General features: G+C 34.0%; 1 protein-coding gene across 15 annotated transcripts in view; it reads right to left on the bottom strand.

Annotated features, from left to right (window-relative positions):
- The window catches only part of NRCAM (neuronal cell adhesion molecule), a 302,674-nt gene that overhangs the window by 122,194 nt on the left and 159,553 nt on the right, over positions 1-20,927 (bottom strand). For all 15 annotated transcript variants that reach the window (XM_074193908.1, XM_074193918.1, XM_074193911.1 and 12 more), the window contains one exon: positions 14,894-14,966. The gene's annotated coding sequence lies outside the window, so the exon portion shown is untranslated. The remainder of the gene's footprint in view (positions 1-14,893; positions 14,967-20,927) is intronic.

The raw sequence follows: 20,927 nt of genomic DNA, 5'->3' as shown, positions 1-20,927 counted from the left end.
ATATTTTTCCAATTCCAATTCTAATAAGTACTTTCCATTACTCTTACTAGAGGGAAAATACATAATAGGTGATAGAGTTAATTTCATTATTGAGGTCAATCTTTCAGATGTCAACTTTGGAACAATGCAAGACAGAAAACATTAGTAAAAGTGCAGAATTCACATAGAAACATTTGAAGCAAATGAACTCACTGTTTTACTCATGAATCTTCATCATGTTTTGGGAGTTTAGTGGAATGTGTGCTCTGGCAGATCCTACCAAGCAATAGCTTCAAGTATTAGCCCATTTGTCTGATGACTAGCTTTAGTAAATTTGAGAAGTTTTGGCCACAAGGTGATGATTTTTTTTAATATACCAATTCACAAAATTATCTATTAAGGCATAGGAATATTGGGATTTGCAATGGTGGAAAAGGCAACCATGCTGATAAAGTTGGCCATTTCTCTGAAGGTCAAAACTAAGAAATAATGTAAAGATGTGGTATTTCCCTTGGATGAGTCTTGCCCCACTTTTAAAATTCTACTAATACAATTTTCACAAAGACCATTTAGAAGGACTGGAAACTGAGCACCTCTGAGTCAACTGTGAATATAATCAAGAAATAGTTAATATAAACTTCAGAAAGAAACTCTGGAAAAGCTTAGACATGCATCACCTCCCCACATCCACACGATGATGCTAGAGTAAGATGAAGGGGGCAAGGAAGGGAATGGCTTACTATGTGGAAGGCACTGAGATAAGCATTACTTACAAATATCTCATTTGCTCCTAACAACCCTGGGAGGGAGGTGGCATTGATATTCCTATTTTACAACTGGGGCAGGGGTGAATTAACTTGTACATAGCTAATAAATCTTGTATCTAGACTTGAATTCAGGTTTTCTTTAGTCTGCTATTTTATCAGCTGGGCTACCTAGCTGCCTAGTAGAAGAGAGTACCAACTTGAATTTATTAATTTTTCAGCTTCTCCTATTTAAATGAAAAAAAATAGGAAGCTTGAGTGATTTTCTTCATATATATGTCAGTGGATATGCAATTTCCTCAATGTGGACTCTATCAATGCATAGTATAATCTATTTTCACTGTTTCATTTTTTGTGATTTTTATCCATGCTATCTCTCAAAATGCTCTATAGAGGATATACAATGGAAAGGACATTTAAATTTAGAATAAAAAAATTTGGGTTCTAATCCTGGCTCTGATACTTTCTAGCTGTGTCATATTGGGAAAATCATTTATTCTCTTTATACTCTATTTCCTCACTTGTAAAATGAAGGGTTTGGATTAGAGTGCAGCATTTGGAAGGTACATCAGTTATCCTTCACTATTTTCATTTCCTGAAATGTAATTTAAATTACTATATATATATATATACATATATATCACTGGTAATATGGTTCAGCCTACCATATGTTTTTCTATAGCTTTTTGGGTCATCAGTAATTGGTATTCTTCCAGAACTGTAATGCTTCATGACTCGTAACTATAGAGCATCATTGGAAGAGCATTAGAATGAAAAAACATGGGTTTTTGTTTTAGGAAGCATCTTAAGATTTTTCAAAATGCTGCAAAATTTCAAACATACTGACTCATTCTTTTTCTCTTCTTCAGTTTTGGTACCAGATCATTCTACAAAGGCCCATACAACTACATGCCATTACTGAAGTAATAAATATTTTTCATCCATTTGTTTTTTCCAGTGTAGATTGTCTCAGAGAATCTTGTATGAACTAAATTTATAAATAGGAGTCTCCTTCTCAGAGAAGACACATATTGCTCTGAGTAATTTCTTAGATGAAAAATTAATGGATTCTACAATTGAAATCTTACTTCTTTATATCTTTCATTCATTTCTATATTTCTTAAGATGTAGAAGTAATTTGTACTTCATACAAGTATAAATCATTTTAACAAGATACAAAATATGAAAAAAGTAGGCATATATGATAGTAGTTTCAACTTTTCAATTACCATTCTTTAGAAAATTTTTCCCTTTTAGAAAATTGAGACCATTTTCCATTTAACTTGATTTGGGGTGGGAAAAGTTGTCACTGTCCAGACATTTCAGTTATGTTCAACTCTTCATGATCTTATTTGGGGTTTCTTGTCAAAGATACTGGAGTGGCTTGCTGTTTCCCTCTTCAGTTCATTTTACAGATGAAGAAACTGAGGCAAATAAAGTTAAATGATTTGCCCAGGCTCACAGATAGTAAATGTCTGAGGCCCAATTTGAATTTTAGTCTTCTTGACTCTAGTCCTGGCTATTTATCCAGCACGCCACCTACCGCAGTACCCTTTATTTATACTAAGAAACTATAAACAGCTGTGAACAATCAAGTTATTCTGAGTATTATAAATATTCAAATGAATTACAAGCAACCTATTAAGAAAGATGCTATCCATCTCCAGAAAAAGAATTGATAAATGGAAGTATGTATAGTATGGTTTTACATATATTTCTATATCTCTGTCAAATGTTTGCTTTCCCTGATGCGGGGTGTGGAAGGCAGAAGGGAGGCAGTTTGGAATCTAAAATGTAACAAAAATAAATAAAAAAGGCACAATAAAGATCTCAGGATCAAGTTGTGGGTAGAGGTCTGACCTCAAATTCAAGAAGACCTACTTATCATATATAGGGACTATGACCCTGGGCAAGTAACCCATTTAATGTCTCACTATCCTCAGGACACTTTAAAAAATAACAAAAAGGCTGCTGGTCTGCACTGGTAGAAGGGGTTTCCTCTTTGAGTCATACACTGGTGAAATCATAGCTGCGTATTTAAAAACAAAGTCTTATGTGAAGGAGTTCCTTCATTCAATATATTGGAAGATCTACTAAATGTACTAGAGATCATAACATATCTATAATTAACACAATCTCGATGCCTTGCTGTGTCACTTTATAATATTAATTCTGAAAATTGTGATTAATCTCAGCATGTTCCCCATGGTTTAATTACCTTGATCCAGATATATGAAAGATTTTTAAATGAGAAATGCTTATTGGAAAAACTGCAGTCTTTTCGGGAATATTCCTAAATTAATAAAGTGTTTTTTTTTTAACTTCTACCTCATTTTAGAAAACATTGCAACTCTTTTCCAATAAAGTTTCCCTTCATTGTTGTCCTTGGCATTTTCCCTTTATATCTACTATTTACTGCAAAAAGAATTTTAGTTTGAATTGTGTACATGCTATCTATCCTCTCTCTGCAATCCCCCATTTAGTGCTTAACTTCTTAGTTTTAAAATCTATATATTTTCTTAGATGGATCACATCATTTTTCTTCTTATTGGCAACAGTGCATTTTCAAGAAGAATTCCCCTTTTCCAAAAAGTTTGAGAATTCCAAAAATAAACTGGAATGATTTATTATCACATTTCACATTTCTTCTTTAAAGTCATTGATGTTACCAGTGAAATCTTATGCCAAAACCTTTTGGCTAATTTGAATAAAAAGACCAAGAAAGTACAACTGGGGGATTTTAAACACATTTCATTAAAGAACTTCTCTTTAGTCTCATTTTATTAAAAAAAGTGTTGCATGCCCCCTTCGTTTTCCATTTCTACTATCACTACTGTAGATTAGACCATCACTACCAGAAGCCTGACCATGGCAATAGTTTCCTAAATGGTCTTCCTAGTCCTAGTCCAATTTAAAAAATTACCAGTTTAGTAATCTCCTACTCTGTTCAAAAACCTTCAATGAATCCTCACTGTCAAGGGCAGGTATATTGTCCACAATCCTTAGCCAGGTGCTCAATGTTTAAGTTTTTCCTACTTACCATTCTAAAATTACCTCTTATTATTTTCCTATACAAGCCTTCTCCAAATTGAACCATTCTGTCTGAATGCATCTATTCCTTCCTCCCTTCTCTTCCCTTCTCTTTTATTAATTTGAGTCTTTCTGGATCCTCAGCTCAAATTCTATCTTCATAGTTTAATAATTGTTCATTTCTTTTTTCAAATGGCATTTGTGTGTCATGTCATATAATTTACAGAATGAAATATTAAGTGACTTGACTTAGATGCCAAATAGTTTTGAACCCAAATTCTTTGTCTCTGAAGTGTATGTGTGTGTGTGTGTGTGTGTGTGTGTGTGTGTGTGTGTGTGTGTGTGTGTGTGTTTGATGGGGATATACTGCTGGTTGACAAGAGTTCATTATGAAAAAGTGAGGCATTTTATAAAAGGAAAAACATACTTCACCATTTTCCATCAGCATTCAGGGCTTGCTAAAAAATCTTTATAGTGTTATTCTAAGTGATTTTATAGGAAAGAGGGAATAAAAGTGGTTGCAAGTTTTTAGAACTATTTCCAATTATAGTACAGTAATTAACCAATAGATAACTTCAGTTCAACTAACGCTTATTCAGTGTCTCTTAGACTGTAATTCAATTGTCACTAGTCTCCTTTTACATACTTTTCTAAGACAATACTTCCAGTCATTTTTAGCAGTTGTGTTCCTGTCACTAGGATTTAACCATGCTACATGGAAAATCAGTAAGGAAGAATATCATGTCTTCAAGTAGATAATAATACTGAAACATATTTGTAGTTAAAGTAAATGAATATTCCAATGCATCTACAACTTGTATCCATTTTCCAGCTCTTTAATCTTGTAGTTTTGTCTAATTGTATTTATCGACTCCTCAATAAATGTAGTTCTGAGAAACAATTCATTTGACCAATAGCACTTAACTCATTGATTAATGCGATACAGAAAATAAAAAACAGAAAGATACAGGAACCAAATTTTTATTCCTGTCTTCTTATATCTCTGTCTCTTCCCACATTGAAATATCCTTTTTATTCTTCTGTGGCCTTTGTTTTATCATGCTAACAGTCTCTGTAAGCAAAGCTTTTGTGTGATACAGTATCAAAAGCTTTATAGAAAAAAAAAATGGATTAATTATGCTCACTGCTTCTCCTTTGTTTATCCTTTCTATACTTGCAGAATTTAAGCAGACCAAGGGAAATGCATGTCTAATCACAAATGCAGACTATTCTTCTATGCATTTCTTATTGCAACTTGCCACATATTTAAAGGACCTTCTCTGCTGATCAAAAAACAAAAACAAAAAACAACTCCCTAAGATTAGTTTCCTCAAAAACATCTGGTCTGTTTCTATTATTTGTAAATTTGAACCAAAATTATATCCTCCTATATAATATAAATGAAAAGTTTATATATAGATATCCACATTTTTTAAAGTCATTTAATTTTTTTGTTAATTATCAAATGTCAGATGGAACCTCTTGCCTTCCCTGAACACTGAAAGAGAAATACTTCTGTCATCAGACATTTATAATTCTTGTCTACCTGTCTGTATTCCTGAAAGAGAATGAGCAACTTTTCATAGAGAATCAGAAACTCAGGAATTGTAAGTTTGGAAACCCCTCAAACAAATTCTAGTGTCTACAACAAAGGAAAGTAAAAATGGACCGTGTGTGTGTGTGTGTGTGTGTGTGTGTGTGTGTGTGTGTGTGTGTGTGTATGTTGGGAGGTAACACTCTATTTCCCACCAAGAACTAGAATTGCAAACAGCTAAACCTTTGCAAGAATAAGCAGTGGATAAAAATTGGTTTAATATGAATTTGATAACGTAACAGGAAAAGTTGTATCTGGAACTGGAACAGAATGACAATTAAATAACACTAGCTTGATGAAAAGGGGAGGATACCAATTATTATACCTAATCTCATCAAATAGAAAACTTGAGCACCTGAATGTGAATCTTTCTGACAACACTGCTGACAGAATATTAATCTAACCTCTGGTCAAGGACTTCCTATGAAGGAGAGTCCATCACCTCTCAAGGCAACTCATTCTACTTTTTGTATTCCTCTTATCAATAAGTTTTTCTTACAAAGAACTGAAATCTGCCACTCAGAATAGCCATTTCACAGAACCTAGTTTTATCCACTCTCTGTAGACAAGAAGTCCTGCAAATATTTGAAGACAGTTATCCTAGTCTACCTTAAATCTTCTCTTTTTTTCAGGTTAAACATGCCCAGTTCTTTTTCAACTGATCCTTGAAGCTTAAGGCTCACCTTTATTCGTTTTTGGCCTCATCTGAGAGGTACTGAAAGTGACCAATGTCCTTAGTAGAATGTAATGCCCCAAACTTTTTATATATTCTAATGAGGGCAGAGTAAAATGGGACTATCATCCTTGATCTGTACATCTTTTGGTCTGTGTTTTCTTAATACAATCCACAATAATTCTGGGTCTTTTTAGTACCCATTGAGCCTGCAAATTCCCTCTAATATTTTTAAAACAGATATTGAGCCTATCTTGAATGCATGAAGTTAACTTCTTAACCAAGTGAAACGCTTTTCACTTATCCCCTCTTATACCATATTTGCCTTAACCCAAATTCCTAGCCAGCTAAGATATTTTGGGATCTCAATTTTATCATTCATTGACAGAATTGTGTCCGTCTGATAAAACTGTCAATATTCTATCTATGCATTTATCCAAGTCATTGAAAAAAAAATAGTAAACATTATGAGGCCAAGGACAAATTCCCAGAACAAGGTACTAGAAACCTTCCCAATCGACATCAATGAATTAATAGTTACTTTTTGAATGCAGCTATTCTCAGAATTCTGAATTTTTATCTAACTGAAATGAATGAATTAAAAGTTACTCTTTTGGTTCTAGTCATTGACCAAACCCTGAATTTACCAAACTAAAAAAAACCAGAAAACTAAAATCATATTTGGATATCTTTTTCTTCCTCATTTAGGTTATCATGGTACATAATAAGCATGCTGATAATCTTTTTTAAAACTAAATTTGAATAATTTAAAAGAATTCAAGAGATAAAATATTCTGAAGAAACACAAAGCATTATTATCTATTCAAATTCAGTGACTTTCTTCTGTAATTTCTTTAATTGATAAAGTCCCAACTGAATCTATAGCAAGACTATTCACATAAAATGCTTTTCCACTTTTATTTTTTTCCATAGAATACTTCCAGACATTCTGTCCATGCATAAAAAACTGTGTGTAAACACCAAAATGTGATTGGAATGGCAGTTTAAGCACTGCTGATTAGAGAACACCTCAGGTGCAGTCAGGACATAAGGCTGCAGCCCAGGAACACATTAATCAACACATTCAAGGAATGCATTAATCAACACTGTGGCATAGTCTGGCATGCTCCATTGTTTAATTGTAGCACACTAACGAATTCACAAAGCAGAAATCTGAATGAGAATTTCTACAAAGTTACTGGAAAAAAAAAGTCTTTTCAGGGTTTTATGTCACATATCCTACTCAACCCTTGCAAAATACATTGTTCTCTCTCATAACCATAAAAACTTGATTTTGTTTCTAAATTATTCAACCATTAATTATCTATATAACTAAACTTTTTATCAAAAGTATACATATTTAACTTCATATTTTTTCTTTGCCTTCAAAAACTAAAGGTGTGATTTAATTTTACAGTTGCACATGATGGCTACTTTTGACCCTACCTTTAAGAATTGAAGATACACTTCAACCTCCAGTTCCTTCTAGGGTTTCATTTACTTAGTCCCCAGATAAACCTACTGTCAGAATCTAATCTTTTCAATGAGCAACCATGGATGAAATGTCCAGATGTCAGGAGGGGAGATGACAAGACACCCACATAGCACATATGTCAACATTTAGTTTATTTTCATTGGTGGCTATGTAGAAACTTGAGTCTACAGAGTCAGTTACTTAGGCTTCTATATGTCTACTTGTCTTATCTCACTAGGCTATAAATACTCAAAGGGTTTAGAGAGGAAGGCAGAAGGGATAAGTATTTAACACATACCATGTGCTAAATGCTTCACAATTATTTTCTCATTTGGTCCTTTGAAGTAGGTGCTTTTATCCTATATTTTTATTCTAAATTATCTTAGTATTTTTATCCTATATAAGGTTAAGTGACATGTCTAGGGTCACACAGTTGTCTGAGTCTGGATCTGAACTGAAGATTTTCTGACTCCAGGTTCAGTGCTCTAGCTTCTGCCCAACCAATTACCTCATGCCATTATTGGTTTAATGCAATTAAATAAATGTTGTTTGTACTTTATAAATAATTAGCTTTGAAAATGGAGGTATATTCAAAGGCAGTATGTTCTAACTGCCTTTTGTTGTTAGGCTGGAGAGTTGGCATCATAGTATGGAAGTCCTGGGTTGAAGTCTGTCTTCAGACAAATAGTGGCTATATGACCCTGAGTAAGTCACTTATTTGCTCAGTGCAAACTCTCTAAGTTTACAAGTTGATTAAAAGGTGTTGACCTGCATTGATTACCTCACTTAGGGGTTCCCTGTGCTAATGGTATTAGGTGTTCAGCACCTAATATTTCTAGCAATGAAATAACAGATCATTAGAAAAATTACCAGGATTATGCTTCTAAATATATTCAATTTTAATAAATATTTCACATAAGAGCAATATTTTGATATATAACTGTCATGAAGGAATGATTTTCTAGCAACATGGTCTCAATGACATCAGAAAATTTTATAAAAATATAAAATTGCAACTTTGATAATATATTAGTTTGGTGAAATTAGTACAAGTTCCTTAAGAGACAAGGCTATCTCACTTTTGAATATGTATTCCCATGTGTATCACAGAGCTTGATACATAGCAGACAACTAATAAAAGTCTAAAAATAATTGATCAGCCACAATAGTAAATGTAGATATTTTCAAAGTTCTTAAGCATTAAGAACCAACAATCAATTACAATGCATTTACTTATATAATTATCCCCTCTCCCTCACAATCACCCCCAAATCAATTTTTAAGCATGTATTTTCTCTCTAAAACATAGTCAAGGGAGAGAGATGGGAATTATGCAAGAAAATTGATTGCTACTGCCACTATAGGTATAATTTTCTTTCTGGCTGAACCTCTCGGCTGGGTTGTTTAGAACAGATGAAAAGTGTTGAAGAATGAATTCTTAAGCAATATTTAACATTACAGAGATATTCATATCTTATGAATTACTCTTTAAAAAGCCTTCAAAGGGCAGCTGCAGCTGCTGACAACAAAAGCACCCAATCTGGGGTGCTAGTATATATGTGTATGGGAAATAATGATCATGAAGAGATAAAACAATTTCCCCTCCAAAATTAATGGGATAGGGCATGAATAAAATGAATAAATACATTATTATGTACCACAAGCTTTTTGAGGGGAGAGACTTTGTTTTATTCTTTGTATATCCTAAAATCTTTGAATGCACAATGATCATGAATATAAATCTAGGAGGAATCTTAGAAGATATCTAGTACAATTCATTATTTCATGTTGAAGAAACTGAATCCCAATGTCAAAATGACTTGTTGAAAGTCATATAGATAAAGCAGTGGCTGAGATGAAACTTTAACTTTGACTTCACAACCACTATTATTTCCTGTGTTGTTAATCAATGTTGAATTATATTGATCTGAATATTTCTTGAATGAAAGAATGAACATAAGAGATTAGAAATATACTCCCATAGCTGGGGCAGAAGAGTGAATAAATTCATAAGCATTTTTAAAATGCTGATTCAGGTTTTATTTCTTTGTAGTTGACAGATGCAAGTAACCAATAAATCTCTGATATGATTAAGGCCCAGTACTGTTTTTGTACACATTTAAAATCAAGTTTCAATGTGCATAAAAATATCATTATCATACATTATCATCTAAAGTCACAATAAAACATTTCTAAGGATCAGTGTAAATGACATCAGAGTACCAAGTATTTGTGTAATCTTGAGCAAGTCACTCCATGTGTGTAGGCCTCAAATGGAATACTCTTAGTACTGAATCCTATGACTCTTCTTTTAAGTTACAACTTTTTATCTTCAAACTTTTCTTACTGGATACAAAAATGATTCAGATCTTCACTGTTGGATTTAATTACATAGTATCAATTCTCTTCATCACAATATAGTGTTGAAATGTCTTAAACTTTAACAACAAAAGCAAAACCAAAAAAATTTCATTATAAGGGTTCCATTCTCAATAGTGAAACTCATTGTTGATGAAGTGCAAGCAAAATAGATTTTATAATGATACTGATTTGCTATTTAGTATGTAAATTTTCTCTTCCCCTTTATTCATACATAATATTTACTTGGTAAAGAGAAAGCTACATGTCTTTTTTTTAGTTTTTTTTTTACAAGGCAATGGGGGTTAAGTGGCTTGCCCAAGGCCACACAGCTAGGTAATTATTAAGTGTCTGAGGCCTTAAAAAAAGAATACCATTTCATCAGCAATAAGTACCTCCAGCAATGAACAGATTTTTTCCTTTTCAAAGACATTACATAGAGCAATTTTTTTTTTTAGGATTTTGCAAGGCAAATGGGGTTAAGTGGCTTGCCCAAGGCCACACAGCTAGGTAATTATTATGTGTCTGAGGCTGGATTTGAACTGAGGTATTCCTGACTCTAGGGCCAGTGCTCTATCCACTGTGCAACCTAGCCACCCCAAAAGAGCAAATTTTAAAGCATTGCATGGAGACTATTTATCTTCAGGGTAATGGGGAGGAAGGAAGGACGGAAACCGCTAACATCAAATTCAAATCAATTTAGCAAACATTTATGAAGTCCCTAAAATGTAATAAGGATTAAAAAGATTTAAAAAAAGATACAATCTTACCCTCAAGCAAATTATATCTACTATTTGGATATCATGTAATATGTTCTCAAATAAGAATAATACAATGTAGAGACTGATGGAGGCCAAAAGAGAAATCATTTAACACAGATGGAAACTTAGGCAAAGAGGGCTAAATGACTTGCCCAGGATCATACAGTTAAGTATTTGAGGTTAGATTTGAACTCAGAAAAATGAATTTTACTGATTCCAGACCTAGAACTCTCTTCACTGTGCCACCTGGCTGTAATAATAATATTAAAATAATTTTATATTGGTTAAAAATTTAGTAGATCAATTAGTGAACTAGATTAGGTTCAGAACATACAGAAGTAATTTTATCTCATAGATTTGTATTCAATAAATACAAAGATCCCAGCTACTGGCATAAAGAGTGGGAGGGAAAGAAAAAGAATTTCTGTTAAGTAAGTAAAAGTGAGAAGCAAAAGCATTACAGATGTGAAATGTTACATACACTTTCAGACAAGGTTGTATTATTAGTGTTACTTAACCAAAATACTTCATTGTAAGAGACCTTTCAAGAAGTGGGAATGATCTTAAATATCTGTAATGTAAAAACAAGACATTTCACTAAAGCTTTTTTTAAGTACAGTCAGGTGAGCTGTGAAGAACATTTGAACAAGAGATGAAAAGAAAGAAGGGACAAATGCAATAAATGTTGGCAGTAGAATCAATGGGACTTAGCAATGTTTTGGTTATGAAAGATAAAGGATATGGAAGAGCCAAAGATGTTTCCAAGGTTTTGAGGAACAAGAGTAGGGAAGTTCCGTGTAAATTCAATGATTTAACAAACATTTATCAAATTTCTGTTATATGGTAGGAATTCTATCAGGCTCTTGGAATACAAATGTGGGGAAAAAAAACAGTTTTATACTAATGTGATCTTGTATATTATCTGGGGAGACAAGATGTGCATTCACATCTTATGAAGAAATTAAATTCATAAGATAAATAAATACAAGGCAGTTTTGAGAGGCATTAGTAGCTGGGATGGGGGGAGATCTGAAAAGGATACTAAAGCTTTCTAAGAGTTTTAGCTAAAGAAGGAATGAATTTCTTACAGGTAAGCAAGAAAAAAAAGTAAATTTGAATATGGAGCATTTGAGATTCTAGAAGGAGCAGCCACCTAGAAATTTTCTAGACATAAGAAACTGAAATTCATGGAAGTGATTTGAACTGGATATGGAAATTTGTTAGTCACAAATAAATATGTGGAAGTGTATGAACTTACCCAGGAAAGAGTGTAAAAAGAGAAGGGAATCTAGGGCAGACTCTTAAGGGGGTAGGAGGCAAGCAATTCAATAAGTAGTCATCATATGATTTCATAGGACATAGAGAAGGCCATTATGCCCACTTAGTAGCTATTGCTTGAAATTCCACCACTATCACTTCATCACTTTGGTGTACAGTTCTCTGAGAGGACAAACATGCTATCAAAAAAGGGAAAAAAGGAGCCTGTGAAATAGTAACTTTGTCTACTTCATAATTTTGACTGAAGCTGGCTCCACTCAGAAGCCTCACTACTATGATGACTGTGGGAAAAGCTACAGAAAACTCTAAGGAGTTAGCTACATAAAAACTCTGCGACTATCAAGTCGAAGGTCAAATCCCTGAATAGCCTTCGGATGTCCTGAATAGGAGCAAGCTTCAGAAATGCTGAGAATAGCAGCGAGTCACAACAAAGTTGGGTCATTGTATTGCAAGGGAAAGGAATGGAGAAGACACCCAATATTTAGTTTCGACCAGATTAAACCATTAATGGAAAGAAAAATGAGACATTTTAGTGGCTCTGGTGGTGCCTAAGAGCCAAAAAGTTAATTCAGTAGCCTTAAAAAAAAGCCAAGCCAAAATGATCAGAAAACTAGCAAGCATTCAAAGAGTTGGAACTGTACTTTATTCCATTTGTTATTTCAGAAAAGAGGTTTTAAATCTCATGTCTCTTAAACAATAAGAAAAAGAGAAAATAAGGTACTCGGGCCAGGGAAATTCCCTTAGAGACCAGAGAGATATCTAAAATGGGAAAGCATCTGTTGTAGGGCCCCTTACTGTTATCTTTAAGGGTACAATGCAATTCTTTATGCTTGTCCCTCTTCATTCCTGAAAGTTTTTTGTTTTGTTTTGTTTTTACTTTTTTCTATTAACTGTCATTTGTAAGTCACCAATAGGGTTATCACATAACATATTAACTTACAGTTGAGAGACTAAGAAAAGTTGACCTATCTCATTCTAAATACTAGAATATTATGAGGCTATTTTAACTAAAAACAGTATGGAAATTTTTTCATCTCCCAAGCACTTTTATTATTTGAATTGGCTTTTTTATCCTCTACTCTAATGTGTATCTTTTTAATTACATTGCTTCTCATCGTGAATGGGACTCACTTCATGTAGCAAGTATCTTTCTTGAAAAGTAGTATATGAAGTAGATTTAAGCCTGAAAATTAAGTTGTAGATTCAAAGTAAGAATCATAGGTTTAGAGATGGAAGGAATTTTAAAGTTCATCTATGCTAGTCTCATCAACTGAAAATGCATACCACTGTGATTTCATCACTGTGGGTTCTTCCTTCCCCAGTACAAACTGTTAGCACAGCAAACTTTAACAGATCATTTAAAATTTAAATGACTTAAACTTAAATTTTAAATGAATTGTTTTAGGAGGAAAAACTATCTTACTTGGTGGTCAACATTCTGGTGACCATAGCTAGTCCTTGATCAGAATTGGACTCTGACTTGGGGCCTGTAAGAACTATCACGATTTGGAAGCCATCAAGAATTCAGGGTAATATCCATATTATGATATAATATTGAAGTAGGACTGTAGTGGAAACAATGAAAATATTTTATCAGCTTTGCAATCAGAATGTTTACATCACTTCTGAAAGGAGACAAAAAAATATCTATATTGTCTACTTTTTTTTTTTTTAGGTTTTTGCAAGGTAAATGGGGTTAAGTGGCTTGCCCAAGGCCACACAGCTAGGTAATTATTAAGTATCTGAGACCAGATTTGAACCCAGGTACTCCTGACTCCAAGGCCAGTGCTTTATCCACTATGCCACCTAGCTGCCCCTATTGTCTACTTTTCAAAGCATTACTGGTTTGTTAGGCTTAATTGGTAATTTCAGAACAGTTCTAAACTCTTATCAACTGAATAAACACCATCAAAATTGAGTAATTCATACAAAATCTCCCTTGATACCCAATGGATATTGTAAGCCTATTTTGGTGTTTAACTCATTAAACTTTTTTTTTAAACTCTGAAGATTACCCCAAATAAAGATTTTTCAGAAGAAAACAACAGAAATTAATAGTGCAAATATCATAAAATCTTGAATGCTGTCCATTTTCTTAGTTCAAAGCTTGTGAAAAATTCCCATAAGAGAGTTGGAGGCATAAAAAAGATATGGGATGAAATGTCTGAACAATCTCTCTCTCTCTCTCTCTCTCTCTCTCTCTCTCTCTCTCTCTTTCTCTCTCTCTCTCTCTCTCTCATAAATTCCATTAGGCAGACATCATTGTTGAAAAAAGACTTTATACAGTTCTTTGTAGCATGATCTAGATCTTTGAACAAGATTTTCTTCCCTACACTGGCAACAGATCACAATTGAGATGGCATTGAAGATCTACCAATGCTATCTCTGTTCTAAAGCTGATAAAGTTTCATAGATGAACTTTAAAGTTTCTTCCATCTCATAGAAATGGGGGAAGAAAGTAAAAATAAAAGCTAACAAAACTTTCCAAATAGACTTTTAAACAACCTGACCTCATTGTGTGACATGAGAAAGCATGTAGACAGCAGTATCTCAGAAGATTTTTGGTATGTTTTTGGTGGGGTGAGGATGGGGGAATGCCAACACACTCAATTCTTTCCTCAGTCAATTCAATCTCTAGTTCTTACAGAGGCATATTTGTTTACTCTTAGAGTTTCTGCTGAGTTCTGTTCTCTTTGAAAGTTTCACATTTCATGGTTTATTAAAACAATCTTAAAAGGAAAAGATATGGAAAGCTGCCTTGTTTTCCCCTTGAGATTTAATCTATAGTCCAACAAACAACAAAATCGATGGTTTTAAGTCCATGGCCTTGTATACTTATCTTAAAGCTTTTAGATGTGAAAATATAAGTAAATATGGGAATAGGACACATCACATTAATAATAAATACAATCAAATTGTGCCATCTTGCAGCATTATACCCTTCTTCCATTATTGTTTTTTAAAGAAGAAACAAACTCTTACCTTATAAAATGGTCTTCTAGTGTAAGATTTTATACTTTTATTCTTTTATACCATACGTTTCTTCAGCAGAGCTCTGTGAATTAAGATGAGGATATAAATGTAAGTCAGACATTTATCAGTCACATCTGTCAATATGTTAACTTTGACTTGACTTCCTGATGGGAAACAGCAATTAGGGTTGTAGCCCCTGGAAGAAAAGACAAACTGTGAATTAAAATTGCCAAAGCATATTTCTTTGTGTTAAATAAGACAGCTGAAAAGATAAAAGAGATTATTAGAATTGTGTTGCCATTATCCTCTCAATAGTCATCAACCAAAGAAGTCATCACTAAAATTATTCTTTCAAATTTGAAATGATAAAGTTTTGAGGTTTTGGCCACATTATCGCTAAAGTTAAGGGAAATTTTTTTTCCTCTGTGCTTTAGAGTACATCAGTTTTCTTCCATATTGAATTTGATAAAGCTATTTAAGGTTTTTCACAAGTTAACATTTTATTATGGTAGTATCATGGAGATTATGGTTATGTATTATGAAATCTAAGCTAAATTTGTAATAATGAAGATACTCTTCTACTGGAATTTAATCCTGCTGATATACTAGAACCCTCTCTAAAGGAATATTGATGAAATTCTGTGGGAAGTAAAGGATTTATTTACATCAGCACAGTCAAGTATCCTACAGAGGGCAAAGAAATAAATGTTTTTCCATGATCCTTACAATAACTTCTCTTTTGTACCTTTTCTTTTCTTTTTTTTCAAATTCTGCCAAATATGCATTGTGTTACTGGTATTTCACCAGAAGGGAAATTGTGTGCCATTGGGTAGAGTTTGGAAGGATATGTGTTTAAGCAAAGATTTCAAATTAAGACAAAAGCAATTTCTTTTTTTCCTTTCTCTTTTTTTTTAAGCATTTCAATAAATGCATTTTTACAACTCACTTCAGGGCAAAACACCATAGGGTACAGCAAAGGAATGATTCCACAATATCCTTTGGGAAAAACTGCTCAGCCATGTCTGCTTATGTTAATGGCCAGGATACTAACACAATTTTGACTCTTTCTAGGTAGAATTAAATCTCCAAATCTTTGTACCTTGAATGTTCCCAAAAGTTTCTCAGTGATGGCTAATTTGTAATACCTGTCCATATACAGTCCACTACAAGACTACCTATTCAAAGTGATGAATATGTCAAACAATTCTTTTATTATTTTTTTACTACTATTCATCCCTCAAATAAGTAAGCTAATTGTTTTCCATTCCTCTGACATATATTTCTTTCTTTTCAGCACAATGGGAAATTACCCACACACAGCTTTAAAACTTAAAACACTGGGCACCTGGGGCAAACTAAATTGGGCAAGGGGAGCTGAGTATAATTGAGCTAGACCAGTGACATATCATAAAGTTGAAGAGGCTGAAGAAGAATGTCCAGTATTTGAAAGGGGTAAGCATTTAGGTGGAGAAAAAGACTAAGAGATAAGAAGTGATGAAATGAACTGATAAAATGAACTGTAAAAGAAGATGGGTGTTGCTGAATATTTGTGACAAAGAAAGGGTCTGAAAATGGTAGTGAGGAGCAAGGAAAATGCTATCTCCTGCTTCTGGACCCTGTACCTTAGGGGGTATAAGAGGAAAAGTCAATTTTGGAGAAGATATAAAGAAACAGAATCTTCCATTAATGCTTTGTTGGAGAGTAATCTGGAATTATTCCCAAAGAGCAATAAAAATGATCATACTCTTTAATCCAGCAATTCTTCTACTAGGCTATGTCCAGAAGAAATCATAAAAAAATTGGAAAAATCTCACTCTGAAAAATATTTATAGCAACTCTTTTTTGTAGTGGCAAAGAATTGGAAATTGAGAGGATGCTTATCATTTGGGGAAGGGTTGAACAAGTTATGATATATGAATGTTATGGAGTACTACTGTTCTAATAGAAATCATGAGTGGTCAGACTTTAGAGAAGCCTGGGAAGAATTACATAAACTGATGCTGAGTGAAGTGAACAGAACCAAGAGGACATTTGTATACACTGATACCCAACACTGTGAGATGATTAATTATGATGGATAAGCTCTTCTTAGTAGATCAAGGAGAACCTGAAAGACCTGTTATGGAAAATATCATCCACATTTGGGGGGGGGAGAGGTAACCCATGAATGCATAGTATGTTAACTTTTTAAAAAGTTCCCTTATGTTTTTCCTTCCTTTCTCATGTTTTTTTTCTTTCACCTTAGACAATCTCTTTCACAAAATGACTAATGTATAAATATGCTAAACATGAATGTATATATACAACTTTTACCAGATTGTTTGCCACCATGGTGGGAGGAGGAGGGAGAGAAGGTGGTAGAAAAATGTGAAACTCATCAATTTGCAAATGGAAAAATATTGAAAAACCACCATAGCATGTAATTGGAAAAATAAAATAAAATTTCAATAAAAAAACTGTGTTCAGGAGTAAGCTAGATTTTAGTGGGCACTGTAAGATGAAAATGTGAGAGAAAAGAGATCTAAGATGAAGGAGAGTTTTTTTAATAGAGATTTTCAGAGGGCATAATGAAAAGGAAAGGGGGAAAAAGATAGGGACAGGAAAGGCTATGGATGAGTTACAAAGGAGAAAAAGGAAGAACAGAAGTCTTGCCACTGATTTCCCTCCTGAAAACTACCAGTGATCTTGAGTAGCCTGTGTGGTTTGAGTTTCCCCAGGTCAAGCAGAATATTAGAGTGAGTTCAGAAGTGGGGCATGATAGACACAGATATAGTGTGGTTGGGTAGCTGGTCCCTTGCCAACAGTGGAAAAAACCGTGACCCCTGGGTAGAAGAGGCACACCTTCCCCAGTTTTCCATGTTTCAATGATTATATCAAAGTCCCAACTATCCCATACCAGTCACAGCTCAGGGTTGGGGGTAGGTATGGGGGGGTTAGGGGGAATATTTCATTATTTTGTATCAACTTTCTACCTTCAACATCAAAATATGAATGTCATTGTATTTGAATCAGAATAGTGTTCACTTTCTATCCTTCAAGGAAAAAAATCAAAAGGTCAAGAAGAGATCAAATTTGTTTTATATGTTTTTGTCATAATAGATAACAAAGAGGTTTAAATATGCAACAAAAGCAAGATCTGTTTGAATTTTGATATGTAAGTCAGCCACAGTATGAAGGAATTCAATTGTCTTCAGTGATAATGGAATAAAAAAGGACCATTTTAAACAGGCACTTGTCCAATTAAAGAGAAAGGATTTCTTTAACAGGGAGTTATCCCTATTATATCCCTATTATATTTTTTATTATATCCCTAATACACACAATGGAAAACTCTGGTCATAATTGCATGGATCAATGTTAAGTACTGCTGGATAATTCATATCTCTTTTTCAAATGAAACTTCACTATAAACAACATAACCAAAGGTTTATGCTACATTGCAGTTTCCACCAGAGAGATCAGCAACCAACCAGACATACTGGAAATCTCAGTTATTCTATTCTTTGTGTTACAACTGAGAAGATATTCAACATATGTCTTCCTCCTGCTTCCCTGAGAGTGAGTTCTGAAAGGTGCCCTTGTTGATGACCCAGTAAGAGCTAGTTTATATCAAAATGCCAAGATTTAACTCATTTCACTTCCATTTCAGTTTACTTGAGCTCAGTATCATCTTGCTTTTGAGGTCAAGAACATAAAAGTAGCTTGAAAATAATTTTCAAAATAACAAAGAGATAAATTCAATAATTGATAAGTTCTGTGATTTTATATTTACTGTTATATAATTCTGTAAAATTTCTTATTTGCAAAATTGTTTGGCTTTGGATGTTACTGACACCTTTTGTTATTTACAAACTTATTTTCAAACTCTGTTCATTAATCTTGCCAAATCTTTAACCAACATCAATGCTGCAATAGTCTATAAAACTTTTCATTTTTTTCTGTGTTTCCTGCTTGTGACACATTCTTTGGATTGAATTTGGGTCCATTCATAATCATGGCCTGGAGAGAACAGGATGAATAAACAATTCTGTGGAAGTTGGCATTTATTTTTGGTTTCTCTGGTGCACGCAAATCACCCAGTTGACTTCTGGTTTAGTTTAGCACCACAGAAAGTCAATCACATCTTGCAACCCAGTTATATACTTACCTGTGACATATAAAACAAAATGAGCTCCCCAAAACAGATATGTATGAATGGGAGACAAAAGTTCCATGAGTCATTTTGCTTAAAGAATAGAGAAAGGATACAGAAAAAGGGGAGTGCTAACAAACTGGTCCTTGCCTATACTCTGACCGGATGATGTTCAGTGGAGGTAGTGACTCAGAGTTCTGGCACCAAACTTGACCTGTAAGAAGCCAGAGCTATTCATATGGCCTCTGACCAGATTGGGTACAATCAGAGGATTTGGGAAGAGCTTCACAACCTAAGGGCATTTCGTAAAAACAAGGACAAAAGCTTAACAGTGATGTATTCAGAAAGTCAACTACTGAAGCTCCATTGAAGACACGAATCATGTCTCATCTAACCTTGTTATATCCTCCAGAAGATTTATTACTACATCGAATTGATTATATTGACCTAGGCACTTACTTCTTTTTTAAATTCCATAAATTGTGTTTCTGGTATTCTATGGTTTTTACCAATATAAGAGAATTATAGAGAAATTTAAACACCAAAAGAGCTTAGTTGAAAGATTCACATTTCTATTGGAAAATAGGACAGACTTGTTCTGTTTAAACCCAGAGAACTCATAATTCCATCTATTTCCCCTCTACCACAGGCAGAGAGGCAGGTCCTCAAATCTGGAATACATTATCCCATTAACTCCATCTCTTACAACACATATTTCCTCTAAAGCTCAGCTCATGTGCCATTTCCTGATCTCCCTATTTTTCTCCTCAAGTTATTATGTTATATTTAAAATCTTACATATAATATTCTCTCTCATAGTAGAATGGGAACTCCTTCTGTTTAAATACTACAAAAGTTTGCAAAGTATTTTGTACACATGGTCTCAGTGGACCCTCACTACAGTCCCCGGGAGTTTTGTGCTATTATTATCACCTCCATTTTACATATGAGAAAACTGAAGCCAAAAGAGATTAGATGATATGGGTCATACAACTGATAAGTGTCTGAGGCAGGTCTTCCTGGAGTCTGGGTCTTTCACTCTAATCCACTGCATCACCTAGCCACTTGTCCTTGAGGAAATCTTTTTCTCTTGTCTACTATACTAGAATTTCTTGCTCCCTTGCCTTTCAGCACTTAGTAAACTTTAAAACACTATATTCACATGGATTATCCCTGGGTAACTACCACCATTTTATTCTCTCCAATGGTGACCTGAGAATTGCAGTAAAAAACCAGGAAATCAAACATTTACCCAAATATATTTTTACAATTTAACTTTTACTGGGTCTTTCTTTGTCACCAAATTTTGACTCGTTACCCAGCAGATGTTTTAAGACTTCTTCTCTTTCTTCATGTCCCTAACATATCTTTATATAACTGATACTTAGAGAAGTTTTAACCTCCTAATTCACTCATAAGACTGAAGCTATTTGATTAGAGAATGGAACAGGAGAACTGAATAAATCAATCAACCAGCACTATTAAATACTTGTAGATATAGGGCAGAAGTGCAATAGTCCCTCTCCTCAAGGAGCTTACATTTTAAGGGGGAAAGAAACAAGTCCACATGAGGGAGGAACAGCATGTGGAGTGGGATGGGATTAGGAAAGGCTTCAAATATTAGACAGTGTTGATCTGAGGCTTGAAAGCAACTAGGAATCCTAAGAGATAGTCAAGGAAAGAATGTATTTCAGAGGTAGAGAGCCTTGCAAAAGCATAGAGATGGAAGACAGAATATCCTATGGGAGAAAAAGCAGCAAAGCTAGTGTGGAAGAAGCATCAAATCCATGAAGGAGAGTACTGTGTAAAACGGCTGGAGTGGTAAGTTGAAGCCAGGTCATCACTAGAAAGATATTTTTACTCCTCAACAAAGCTAAGCCTTGTACCCTTCTAACCATGCTCTTTTACCTT

Source organism: Macrotis lagotis, chromosome 7 (genome assembly GCF_037893015.1).
Source record: "Macrotis lagotis isolate mMagLag1 chromosome 7, bilby.v1.9.chrom.fasta, whole genome shotgun sequence".
In the NCBI taxonomy this organism is placed as follows: Eukaryota; Metazoa; Chordata; class Mammalia; order Peramelemorphia; family Peramelidae; genus Macrotis; species Macrotis lagotis.
Note: the sequence above shows the minus strand (reverse complement) of the source record. Positions and strands in the feature narration are given on the sequence as shown.